General features: G+C 43.4%; 1 pseudogene; it reads right to left on the bottom strand.

Moving 5' to 3' along the window:
* Positions 1–813: 813 nt before the first annotated feature.
* Positions 814–4,885, bottom strand: LOC125416437 (dnaJ homolog subfamily C member 8 pseudogene; annotated as a pseudogene).
* Positions 4,886–13,451: the final 8,566 nt, after the last annotated feature.

Raw genomic sequence — 13,451 nt, 5'->3', positions numbered from 1 at the left:
AAAGAATAAGGAAATTATTTAATTTAAAGAATAAGGAAATTAAATAAATTGTTTAAGTTTCTCAACTTTTAGCAGACGTAGGTCTAGAACCCGGGTCTCCTGCTCTTCTAATCTGCTTTGGGCCCTTCATTTGTGTGTTCTCTGACTTTGTCTTATTAGAACAAGGTAACCATCCAGAGGATGAGAGTCATTGTTGACTCTGGCTATACGTCAGAACTACCAAAGCATATTGGGGAAAGAAATCCTACGCTTATTGATTCTCATGTCAAATTCTCCCAGGTGAACTATATACAAGGCTAGTATTCTTTTGGGTATACAAATGTATTGTACATAAAAGAATATTAGCACTATTGAATGCAAACTACTGAGGATACACCAGACTGGTAGGAACATGGCTGACTCTTCAGAAAGTGAGCAGGTTTAAACCGCTGGGAGCCTTACGCCACTCTGACTGATTGGTCAGTCAAACAGAAGGACTTGTGCCAAACACCACAAGCCATTGGGGCATCAAGTGACTGTTTCGTGAGCCCACAATGCCTTACCTATTGAATCTAGGACTTTAAGGATGGCACACCCAGAAACAATCAAAGGTTCTTCCCACGGTGGCCCAGGCTGGTCTGGAGTCATGGCCACACCACTGCAAGCAGGACATTTAGTCGGAGGATTTTCACAAACTGTATGTGACCTCTGAGCCACCACAATTCAGTGAAATATAAAACATTGAGTTATACAGGCAGTGGGACGAGAAGGCGGCAGGACTCGAGGCACCTCCAGATTGTAGTGATTCAAGGGTGAGGATGGGGGAAGCTTAGATCAAGCCTCTTCTCTCAGTGTACAAAGAATTACTTTGATTGGTATTAAATTGCATTGAAAACAAAAGAGACTAAAAAGCAAACACTGCTCTGTGTTGGGGTGGACGTGGAGAAAGAATGAGTCCTTGAAGCAGAACGGAGGCAGCCGGGGAAGTCTCTGCAGTGGTCCTGCTGGCCACTGCGGCTGCTCCATCTTTAGTTTAGGCTATCGCAGGAGGTCTGCCTTTTCTCCTTCTTCCCCTTTGTGTTTGCCTGGAAATTTCACCAGCTCTCCAGTCAACTGTCCCATGCTTCCTCTAAGTTTTCCTGCCCCTCCCTTTCTCGCTTGGCTTTTTCTCGAGCTTCGTTCTCCTCTCCTTCTTGTCAATTTCCTTTCGTGCATTTCTTTAGCTTCTCTCTCTTTCCTTTTCATGGCTAGCTCAGCGAACAGTTTCGTGGTCTGTAGACTGCCTGTTGGAACAGCGCAGGATCAGCTTTCTCTATATTGGTAGGATTTCCTTCCTTCTTTACTTGTTTTTTTCTGCTCTTTAACAATGTGTTCCACATATTCTTTTCCTGCCTCAATCACATCCAGGGTCCTCTTCTTTTGTTCCCGATCCAGGAGCGACTTGTGAGCTTTGTCCACAGCTTCCAAAGCCTTCGGTGCTCCCTCAGCATCATCTTCGCTTTTGCCGGGAGGCAACGATATTTTTGCCGGGATGCAGCTACTGAGACCGCCTTTTTATTTCTTCATCTGTCACTTCAGAACCTATCTGAAAAACTGCAAATGACTTCAGATTAAAGCAAGAGGAATCAGAATGAGTCAATCATTCAATCTGATTTTGGGACTTTAGAACTGAGTCTGTCTTCTCTATTTGTTTTATTCCTCTGTGGTCAGAAGGTCATAAATTCCTCCTCCATGCTGCCTCCACTGCTGCCCAGAACCTTACTCTTTCCCGAAGCCACCGTTTCCCTGGCCAACTACCATTTGACTTCAAGGCTGGTATTCTTAAAAATTGCTTCTCACATGGTGGCAATTTGTGGCTGCAGTTAAAAACCTCTGATATTATTGGTAATTTTGATATTCTGTGCATTTCTTTCCTCAGTTCCCAAATTTTGCTGGTAGAGACCACAGTCATTACTTGTTAACCTTGCACTCCACATTTCCCAATTAATGTTTTAAAATAATTTTTCTTTATTTTTTTTCGTGGAGTGGGGAACAGGCTATTTCCATGTAGCCTTGACTGGCCTGGAGCTCTCTGTGTTGACTAGGATGCTTCAAACTCCCAGAGATCCACCTGCTTCTGCCTCCCGAGTTTTGGGATTAAAGGCATGCGCCACTATGTTCAGCTACTCCTTAAATTACTTCAAAAATACAGTGAAAATATTCTATAAAATCACCTGTGGGTGCTGGGGCGACTCCTCGGTAAAGTACTTTCCTAACATGCGTGAAAATGGTAGTTCAGTCCCTCAGTTCAACCCCACACTGAAAAACGTCAAGTGTGAGCATGTGCTTGGCATGGAAGCACTGGGGAGGTAGAGAGAGGTGGGACCCTAGGGCTCACTAACTAATTTAGCCTACTTGACACACTTTAGATGGTAGGAGATGCTATTTCAAGAAATACGGTGGGTGGTACCTGAAGAATGAGAGTCGGGGGTTGATTCTGGCCTCCACATGTACTGGGACACGTATACATGTATACATGCTCACCTGCGCGCACACACACACACACACACACACACACACACACACACACGCACTCATACACTAAATCTACGACTCCGCCATCCAGCATTAAAGAAGGATTCTGAGTCTGTCTTCAGTATTACCAACCAAAATGAAACTCCAGATGAAGCTGAAATACACCTTTTTGGGTTCCTGGCTACTGCTTAGTTTCAGGGTTTTCTCTGTTCTGATGAAAGGACACAGCCATTTCCCAGCCTTCCACACCGCTTTCCTCCCCTCTTATTTACGGTGATGAACACAGCTCTGAGGCAGAAGGACTCTCAGGTCCTCACAGGGAAGGATGCTGCCACTGGGAGCCCGAGTCCTCTGGCTGGCGCAGGAGTGTAGACATCCCGTCCACATCTTGGGAGGAGAAAAGTGGCTCAGCGAGAAGTTGGAGGAGGTAAGTTTTCACGCTCACAAAATGACTTGGGAATCACAGACCACAGACATGCACGGAGGAATGCAAAAATCCAAGGGCTGGAGCTATGTGGAACTGTTATTTTTCTTGGCTAAGACCGATCATTTTCTTCTTTCTCCCCTAAATTGGGGTTTTAAAATGTTGTTGCTACCACTTATTTCTCTTGGCATGTCCAATGACTGAGTTTCTTTGTTCCCACTGCCTTTTCTGTGGACCCTCTTCAGCTCCCTCTCTTGAGTAAATAATCTAGCTTTTCTGTGGCTTGTGGGGCAGCTTAGCACTCCCTCCTCGGGTAATTTTCCCCTTAGGCTCTGGGGTTCTGCGGACCATGCTCTTAGCACACGTGTGCTCCTTCTTTCGTCTCTGAAATGAAGAGTGTTTGGTTTAATTGTCGTGCAGTGGACAACTGTCTTTTCCATGTCTGGTCCTCCCTAAGCAGCTCAAGCTGGACTTCTGTTCTGATTTCACACTCTGTCCCTTTGGCAGCCAGCTCGGGGCTCAGCCAAATGTGCCAATTCCCTCCACTGCCCCCGGTGTGGAGTATGTCTCTGCTGAAGCATTAAGGCCCATGCTTTTGCTTTTGTTGTTAGGGACAAATAAGCAAATAAACAATCCAGAATGAATGACAATGGCCACAAATCTCTGTGTCCCTTCTACTTTAATTTTTTTTTTTAATCATTGTGGTCCATACTACCCCAGATCAGCATGGCTATAAGTAATTTCTTTAGTCTAAGATTCTCTGTTCATTGCTTGCTGCATACTCCACAGTTGTCAAAGCAATTGTTTTTTGAGGTGGGAAGGAAGAACACATCTGGAGAGATCCATCGTTGTACAAATATCTATGTCTTTTTTATAGGTTAAGTCCAAATACAACGAACCTATGAAAAAAGAGGAAGGGGACCAGGGTCACCACTCCACCCGCTTGAGAAACTGTGACTAGGAAACACAGGGATGGCCCGACTATTCTGAGGAGTGGTCTGCTTTTTTTTCTTTCAAAACCTTCCGAGTTTTAACATTAGAGCCTCGCTCTGTGTTCTGTAGTCTGGACAAGATGACAGTGATTTGAATCTGAGGAAACAAACCTGCTTTGTCGGAGAAGGGAAATCTCTTTTCCCGATGGCTAAGCAGTGCTCACTACCTAGGAGGTGAAGGGAGAGCAGAGCTTCGCCCACTCAGGCAGCTTCTCTCCATCCTCAAGGGCTAGACAGCTTTTAGCTAATGGGATAAGACGATGAGCCGAGTCCCCGGATCTTCCCATGTGTGTCTGCTTCACCACCAGCTCCGAAACATAAGCCAGGATGCTAAATTGGGTTTATGCTTAATGAGCCTGGTTGTATCATGTGTTCCAGCAGAGAGATGCGGTGGCTGGGATCGGGGATCATGGCCATATTGCTTTATGCTCTTCCATCTTACTTTAAATTCCAACTTTCGGAATAGCTTACAAATGCCGTATAGTCATTAATGCTGTTTTCCTTTTAAAGAGTTCCATTGCATACTAATGAGCTGCTTAATGCTGACAGAAGCTGTGTCTCCACGCGAGCTGGAGTTTGCCATGTGCCAGACTCCTGTTTCACACGAGCTCTAAGTCTGCAGAATGCAAAGTTGCCACAAATATCCAAGCGCAGGATTGGGTCCCATATACAAGTATGCGAGTGAAGAATTTGGCGCATGCATATACTCTTGGAAAAAAATTTTCCCATAGTTTTTCTTTCCTCTAAGGTATTGAATGGGCCAATATGTGTCCTCATGTTTCAAACATTTCAGCCCCCTTGAAACATTCTGATTGCTTCTCGCACTGACGAGAATTGCACAATGCTGTGTTTCAAATGATATCTTTTTCACTGGCTTCGTATAATTCCAGGATAAATTCTCGGCTTCATACACCATGCCTTTGTGTACACAGCTTCTATTTTTACTCTGCCTCGTCTTTTGTTTTCCTTCTACCATTTCGCCCAACATGTTTTGAATTTGCGTAGTTGTTTATATTTGAGACAATCATACTTGAAACCAATAATACTTACTCTATTTAAAAAATATTTGTCTTGCTGCAATTCCCAAGTTTGGGACCTGGCACATCAAACTCAATAGAAAGAACACAAGCCTTGGGAAGACGCAAGAAACGCCTGATGCAATCAGGAGAGGCAATGAGCTGGTTTCACCCCGTGGAAGCAGCCTTTCTATTTTATTATCTTCTACACTTGACAATAACAGAAATATAACTGGACTGTTTCATCAGTAAACGCGGAGCACTCTTACTTATATGAGGACGTTTGAAAAGGATGTGGGTGCTATTGGCCTCTGATGATTTCATTTCATCGCATTTAACATAATTATCAGATAAGATGCCCAGGCTTCTGAGATGACAGACAGGTATGAGTGTGCAAAAATACAATACCAGTAAATTAACAGAATGTTTTACTCAGAAAATCGGAAGATCTAGACTCAAGTCTGCCCTGTAAGCGTCAAAGGAATCATATCCGACTGTAGAATTGAGATATTCAGGAAGCTTGGCTTCATCTTGCTGACAAAGTAAGATCAGGCGCTAAGTTTCTCTGGTGCAACTTGGCTTTCTGGGGGAAATCCAGTTTCATGATTCTGCTTTCGGCTGAGATTCCCTGGAAGTGTCATTAATTTATGACATGAAGACAGAAAGCTTATTAATTCATCTACTTCAATTAGCTTCTGCTTCTGGCTTATTCCTGCTTGTCCCAGCTGCTTAAAACCAGTTTTCTTAACTTGGGAGTAGCAGTCTTCTCCTGGCAGTTCTAGCCTCTCTGCTGTCCTTTCTTGAGAAAGTGTTAGGAAAGCCCAGCTCTATCAGTACCGCTGTGTCCGCGGCAAGCTTTGGGCCTGGAATTTACTGCCAGCAAGCCAGTTTTCTCTGTCCTGACTCAGCAGCTGGGTCCCTGGAACTGAGCGATCCTCTGTTCTCTCCCCAGTTCTGATAGGTTCATATTGAGAGTTTTACTCAGCTTTTCACTTAGGAGTTACTACTAACCAGATGTGAAACAAAGATGTGGGTGCACGAGCTAATTTGGGAAATAATCTCAGGAATATAGGAAGGAGCTTGCCAAGGGAGACCGGGAAGGAGGGATGTTAATGATGGAGGTTATCACAGTGGGAAAAGGATTCAGTGTCTGCAGGACCCTCTGGAAGACTACGGAGAAAACAATTAGGAGCTATAAAGGCAGGAAATGTATACAATATTCTTTCTGCGTGTATGCCTGAAGGTCAGAAGAGGGCACCAGACCTCATTACAGATGGTTGTGAGCCACCATGTGGTTGCTGGGAATTGAACTCAGAACCTTTGGAAGAGCAGGCAATGCTCTGAATGCTGAGCCATCTCTCCAGCCCCAGGCAGAAATATTTCTTTACCTATCAACTATCTCTTATGCTTTGAGGTTTGTCCCCAAGTAGACACTAACTCTAGATTTTAATTTTTTTACAGTTATTCATCTCTTTGTGTGTGTGTGTGTGTGTGTGTGTGCGTGTGTGTGTGTATACATGTCACACACACATGAGGACATTCGAGAACAACCTGTGGAAGTTGGTATCCCTCTTCTACCATGTGTGTTCTGGCAATGCAACTCAGGTTGTCAGGTTTAAGTAGCAGGTACCGTCATCTAGTGAGCCTCTCACTAGATCTAGGTGCCAACTCTAGACCATTCAGCCTCCCTTTTGCTTTTGCCTGTGGTTAGACTGAAGCTCCGAGACAGCCTGGGAAGTGGTGGCACACGCTTTTAGTCCCGGCACTTGGGAAGTAAAAGCAGGCAGATCTCTATGGGTTCGAGGCCAGCCTGGTCTGCAGAGTGAGTTCTAGAACAGCCAGAGCGACACAGAAAAACCCTGCCTTGAAAAACTAAGACAACAACACCAACCAAAGTGAACAACAAAAATAAATAACAACAACAAAAACAACCAAACAAAAAACACCCATAAACAAAAACAGCAGCAAATCTCCAAGACTGGAAAACAAACCAGTGTTATGGGTAAGAAACTCCAGGCAAGTTCGGGAAGTGCACACGGTGGCACATGGTGGACCATATGTGGTGGAGCATGCCTTTTGGTTTCATCACACCACTTTTAGACAAAAATATTGTTACTTTATTTAAAAAAAAAAGTGTCTGTGGGCATACACAAATGACTGCGGAGGCCAGAAGAGGTTGTTGAATCTCCTGGCACTGTAGAAACAGGGGGCTTGAGCTTCTGCACACGGGAGTGGGAAGCTAACCTGGGTTCTCTTCAGGAGCCTCATGAGCTTCCAGTCACTGAGCCACCTTCCCAGCCCCCATCACACTGATTGTTTTTGAACAGTCTGATTTAAAAGGCCCTGTTAGAAGCACTTGTTGCCTGGAGTTAAAAAATATTTTTGATGGAGAATTTATGCTCAGGAGGTTCTACCTTTCTGGATTTCTCTTGTTCACCAGAGGTTATACTTGGGCTTCCTGTGAGAGTATTAAGTAGCCTCTTCCATCAGGACTGAGAGCTAAGTAGTGTAGGAACGGACACAGAAGGGAAAACCAGAGCCTGGAGTGGAGCCCATGAAACGTGTAGCTGACTGAAGCCCAAGCTTTCTGAGTAGCTTTGTAATTTAGCTCTGAGAATACCTTACGTCTTATAAAACTTGCATTCCTATGTATTCTGCATATCTTGAGTGGCCCCACTGTGGATGATAGGACATGGCTACTATGCTGCGAGCCTTGTACCCCTTGTTATGGATGTGTTTGTCAGCTGGCTGGAAGGCGATGCTGTTGCCTGTGTCTTAAGCACAAAGAGTTCGCCAACTAGACTTGACATTCAACCGAGCTAGACCCTTGCAAGCGGAGCAGTGCCAAAGGCTTTATCGACTGTTTCTAATTCTGAGCTAGGGAAGTCTGGGTAATCTAAATGAAACTCACATATGCATCGTTTATTTGTAGATATGGTTATGTAGGAGATTTGTAATGAGTTGTATATGCTTAATTTGAATGCTTGGTAAATTTTGGTTATACGCTTATGCATATGGTATGTGCATTAAACCATCCTCAGAGTTGCCTTTGGTTTTAAAGTCTCAGTTTAAGATCCTGCTACACATCTGGCTGTCCCTTTGTTCCCAGGCAGTGACTCATTCTGATCGGATCTCCTTACACCTCCAACCTTGCAAGGAGAGAGAAGAGAGATGCCAGAATTAAGATCCCGACATTGATGTTTCTATATAGGAAGCAACAGTTATCCACCAAGCCACAGAATCTTAGCATTTCTTGCTGAAAACGAACTTTTAAAGAAAATTAAGTGAACTTGGAAGGAAATTAGAAAATAGCAGCGTGTGGAGAAGCAGCGGTTTGCTGAAGGTCTGGGGGATAACGGCTGATTTTAGCTTGAAGAGCTTCTTGGTGATGCACTTGCACTGCTGATAACAGACTGTCATGATTTTGATTAATGTCAGTGTCTGGCATCATGTAAAGCTAAGACCCTTTCATGGATTCCTTTCAACACAGTGGAAGCTACGGCGGCCATAAATTTCTTCCGCTGCAGCAGCTGCTGCGCAAGACAGTAGTAAAAATTCTCGCTTTATCCTCTCCTTTTCTCTGAAGAGCTTAGTGCATTAGGAATTTTTCAACTGCCCTTGATATGTTGAAGGGAGGCCGGTGGCAGCGTCTTCCTCCAGAAATCAGAAGGAGAGGCATGGCAGATGCTGGAAGGAAGCTGAGACTCGGGCTGCTAACTCAGGAGGAAGGTATTTATACGAAGCTTTCTATCCTAGCCAGATGAAGCTGTCCAAGAAAGATCGGGTTGGCAGTTGGCGAAAGGAAATATGAGGCTAGAAGTCACAGTAAACACTCTTCTTTGTTTTCTCCCCGAAGAGTGCCAACACATTTTTGATTCTCAACAGACACATTATACCTAGCGCTAAACAAGGGACAGATTTATCTCTCTGGGAAGAAGTACGCATTGACTCTGCTGCAGTTCGGAAAGGGATTGAATCATTTATTCCATGGCCAGTAACAAACAAAAACACACAAAGAGAAAATTGTTCCTTTCGTATACCATAGATCCTCTGACGGTCTGCTTTTGTTTAATAGCTACCAATGTTTATAACTATCAATGTTTTCTGACTTCTTGTCAAAAAAAAATTCCCCAAGCCCACTTCACTGTACTTAGAAATATCCAAACAAAGGCAACAGGCTTCTTTGATGCAATGGTGATGGTTGGACCCTTTGAGGGGTTAGAACCCTTGTGTTTTCCTTTGTCACATTCTAAAGGCCGAATGAAGTATTTGAAATACAACAAGCTAATAAAAAACACCACATTCTCTAAAGTAAACAGGGCAAACAGAGGACCGGCCATGAAGGTACAAAAAGATGCTGGTCACCATATTACAGGATAGAGGGATAAAATAAATGCAGATCGATAATGGATGATTTAATCTAATGCATCATTAAGACCCTTGGAATAGTCAGGAGTTAAAGGCACCTGCCACCAGAAAACTGAAGTCTGAAAAAGATGTCATTTGCCCTTGATTGCAATTGGAGATAATTGAGTTGCAATTACTGAACAAAATTTGTTGAGTGACAGTCTAATAAACTCTGCTAGAGGAATATCACATTATTACAAATACAGCTGCTGATTTTCCTGCATGAAGCAGTTTAATGACAAAAATTAAGTGGCTAGCAGAATGACTCAGTAGGTAAAGCCAGTTGTTGCCGAGACTGTTAACCTGAATTCAGTCCCTGGGTTTTTTTTTTTTTTTTTCTCTTTCTTACATGGAAAAAGGAAAGAACTGACTTTGGCAAGGTTGCTGCCCCAAAACTGATAAATGGATTAAGAATGGATGAAAACAATAGCAAAAGAGTTCTGGTGTATTCCACTCAGGTGACTATAGACAATGAAGTGTGATAGACCTTCCAACAGGTAAAAGAAGGATGTTTGAATGCTTTCGCCATAAAGCAGTAGTTCTCACCCTTCCTAATATTGTGACCTTTTAATACAGTTCCTCATGCTGTGGTGACCCCAACCATAAGTTATATTTTATTGCTGCTTCATCACTGTCATTTTGCTATTGTTATGGATTGTAATGTAAATATCTGATATGCAGGATATCTGATATATGAACCCTAAGGGGTCATGACCACACGTTCAGAACCACTGCCATAAAGAGCTATTCAGGTTTGAGAGAATAGGTATGAATAACCTGCCTTAACAACAATACTATTTATGCATTTATTGAAATAGCATGTATTGTCCCTTAAGAGTATACTAATTTTCATTTATCAGTTAAAATTTCAATGTACTTTTAAAAAAGGGTCTAAAACAGTCTTCATTCTGGGGCTTCTAATTCGAGGATTTCATGAAGCAATGCTTCCTGATCCTTCTTTTCAGATTTATGTTAAGAGAGACTTTTAGGTATGTGAACCTAAGTAATATTTACATTAAATACTTCTCCCTTTGATGAAGGTTAGTCATGGAGTATGTTAAGGTCATCTAATGTAAATATGTTTGACTTTCCTTGTGTAACTTGAACTTGAATAAGTATTTCCAGTGTAAAAGACTAAGAGTTGGTGAAGTATTTTGTTATTGCTCTTTTTGAGACACTTAGCATTCATGGGGTGGGATGAAGGGTTTCATAGATGACGGCATTTTTTTTTCTCCCAGAAGTTAAGAGATTTGTCCAAAGTAATATATCTGTTGATGGAAGTTCAAGTTTACCGTTCTATTTCCTCTTTCATGCAGAGAACAGAGTCATTCCCTCTAACTGATTGACTGCGTAAGAAAGCGTTTTTTTTCTTTTCTGTCTTTCTTTTTGCTTCTTTGGCTAATCACAGTAATTAACACAGCATGTTTAAAGAGACTGACTTGACTGTGTTTCGCAGAGTACAGGGGAAATGATTGCTGTAAGACTTCTCTTTCCATTTGTAAACTTTCAAACACATTCCCTTGCTTGTGTCTCGGGACACCTGGATGAGAACTGGCGCAGCGAGACCGGAAGCCTAAGGAGACCAAAAGTCTTCATCTGCTCTTCTTCGGACATGTTCTTTCCACAGGCGATATAATTGAGAATAGTCATACACAAAAGGGGAAAAGTGACTAGTTTTTTGGAACACTTCAATGTCCCTGGAGAAAAAAAAAGGCAGAAAAGATTCCTCCACTGGAAAGAATTACGCCTCAAAAGCTATAGGATATTTTTAAAATTGTTAAAAATCTGTTTGAAAAGATATTCTAGAAATAATTTCCTTGTTATTATTATTTTACTTCACAATTTCTCTTTTTGGGATTTTTTTCCTTACCTTTATTTTCCTGAGAAGCATACTTTTATTAGTGTAGGCCTCCATGTAGCAGGACTTATTCTTAGGAAGTGGAGAGAGAGAGAGAGAGACCCTTTATGGACATGCTTTAGTGACCTGAGTACCGCCCACTGCATCTTAAAATTTCTCAACAGTAACACACTGGATTCCAAGGCTTTAACATGTGGGCCTCTGAAAGACAGCCCCAATGCCCTCCATGATCATGAACTATCCATGGGGCCCACAGTATTCTGTGAGTCAGGAAGGCACAGAGGTACCGTAGAATTGCATTGCTTTGTCTAAATGTCCTACACTTCAGCTGGAAAGACTGGAGATTTAGTGACGACTGAAACCTGGGAAGAACTGAGGTTTCCTTGACTTACATGGATGACAACTGATGTTAGAGATTTATTGAACAGATTACGTACCTCTATCAGTTCCGTGCGGCTGCTTGGGCTTCCTTACAGGATGGTGGGTGGTTCCCATGATCAGGATTCTTGAAACAGCCAGGTGAAGCCTGCACTGCCTTTTATAAGCTCATATAAGACATCATACAATTCCACTTCTGCCATTTCACAGATTCACGGAGAGGGCATGGAGACCCACCTTGACAGGAGGCATGTCAAGGAAGAGTATGTGGGTGAGAGACATTTTTGAAGTCATACTTGCAAAATCCAATCAGCCGTGGTTTCCCTCGCAGCCCGACTCTGAACACAGGGGTGAAAGGAAGGTCGGCAGAAGCTCCAGACAGCCCTGGTGTTTATTTCTTGGCTTCTCAGTAAGAGAAATGCACCCCCTCCTAGCGCATGGTCATTCCCAAGGAAAGAATCATGGATGGCCAGCTTGGATCATGTTTACCCAATTGCAGATGCAGACAAACCTACGTTAGGCCAGGGATAGTTGGTTCCAGAATGGAAACCCATCTCTTTGATACCAAAAGAATAAAGGGAATCCTAGCAGAGAGAAACAACCCATGTTCACTCCAGGTGGCTTCTTTGATCACTAAATGATATACAGTCTCTCCCCTTTTTTATCTAAACAAACCAATGGACCACCAGGATGCCTATATTTTCTCTGTGATAATGCGTATGTGACCACAAATTGTTTCTTCACTCTCTTATTTGCCCCACTAGCATTTTTTTTTTTGTCCATTCAAGCCCGGATCTTACTTGACACTATCTGGGCCAGTGGCGTCAGCATTCCACATATACTTGGTAGACTTGTGACTTCTTAGACTTCCTTTCCAGCCCTACTGTATCAGAAATGGTAGGAGTGGGACCTAGCATGCCATCTTTGAACACACCTGCTGGTGGTTCTGCGGCTGCATAAAAACTGAGTGAGGTTGTTTCAGATGCTTCCAAGTGTTGATAGGCTCTGGAATGTACGAAAAGCATCTGTCGTTGTAGTATTTTGTTTTCTTGTTGCGGCCAAAAACCTGACGATTTAAGGGAAAAGGGTTTGTTTTGGGTCATGATTTGCGGGTGCAGTCTATTGTGGGAGGGAAGATACAGAGGCAAGAGTGTGAGCCTGCTTGCTCCCAGCTCTGGAGATTAGAGGGTGAAAGAGATGAATCCTGTGGCTTGTCAGGCTTTCTTGCATTTCCTATTTAACTCAGTCTCTTTTCTACCCTTAACCCGCCTAAGGTTCTACCCAGCTTTAGGGTGGGTCTTACCTCTTCAGGTAAGCATCCTTGGAAATGCCTTAAGAGACACACTTGGTGGCCTGTCTCCCCAATCCAGTCACACTGACAACGGGAATCAACATTCCCCTCTCCCCTAAAATGTTCAATGAGTGGTGTGCATTGCATCTACACCAGTCATGTGTTCCACCGAACGTGAACACTTTGCCAGGAAGGAGAGCTCGTCCACCCAGCTGGAGAAGGGGCAGAGTCTCTCAGGAGAGGGCACCGAGGAGGGCCCAAGGGGGACCTGCTTAGGTTTGCCACTTGAGCAGTGGCTGTACAGTCAGAGCCCCCAGGAACCATCAGGATGCTGAGAATGATGGAAAGAATTGCCGCTTCTCCTTGAATTTGCATTTTCTTTTCATCATGGTGACATGAATGCAAGATGACAAAGGGACAACTTAGTCCAAATTGCCCAAGATGGTCCCAGCCTCTGCGCCTGCCCCGTGTAGAGACACATGGGTACAAAAGCCCATATGGCCGCATTATCTCCTCAGCTACACATGTACAAGTCCTAATGACTTCAATGGGAGTTGCCCGTAATAACCAAGGGGATGGATTTGCCCCATGC

The sequence above is a fragment of the Myodes glareolus genome, chromosome 1 (genome assembly GCF_982192425.1).
Source record: "Myodes glareolus chromosome 1, mMyoGla1.1, whole genome shotgun sequence".
NCBI classification, from domain to species: domain Eukaryota; kingdom Metazoa; phylum Chordata; class Mammalia; order Rodentia; family Cricetidae; genus Myodes; species Myodes glareolus.
This window is presented reverse-complemented; position numbering and strand designations above follow the sequence as displayed.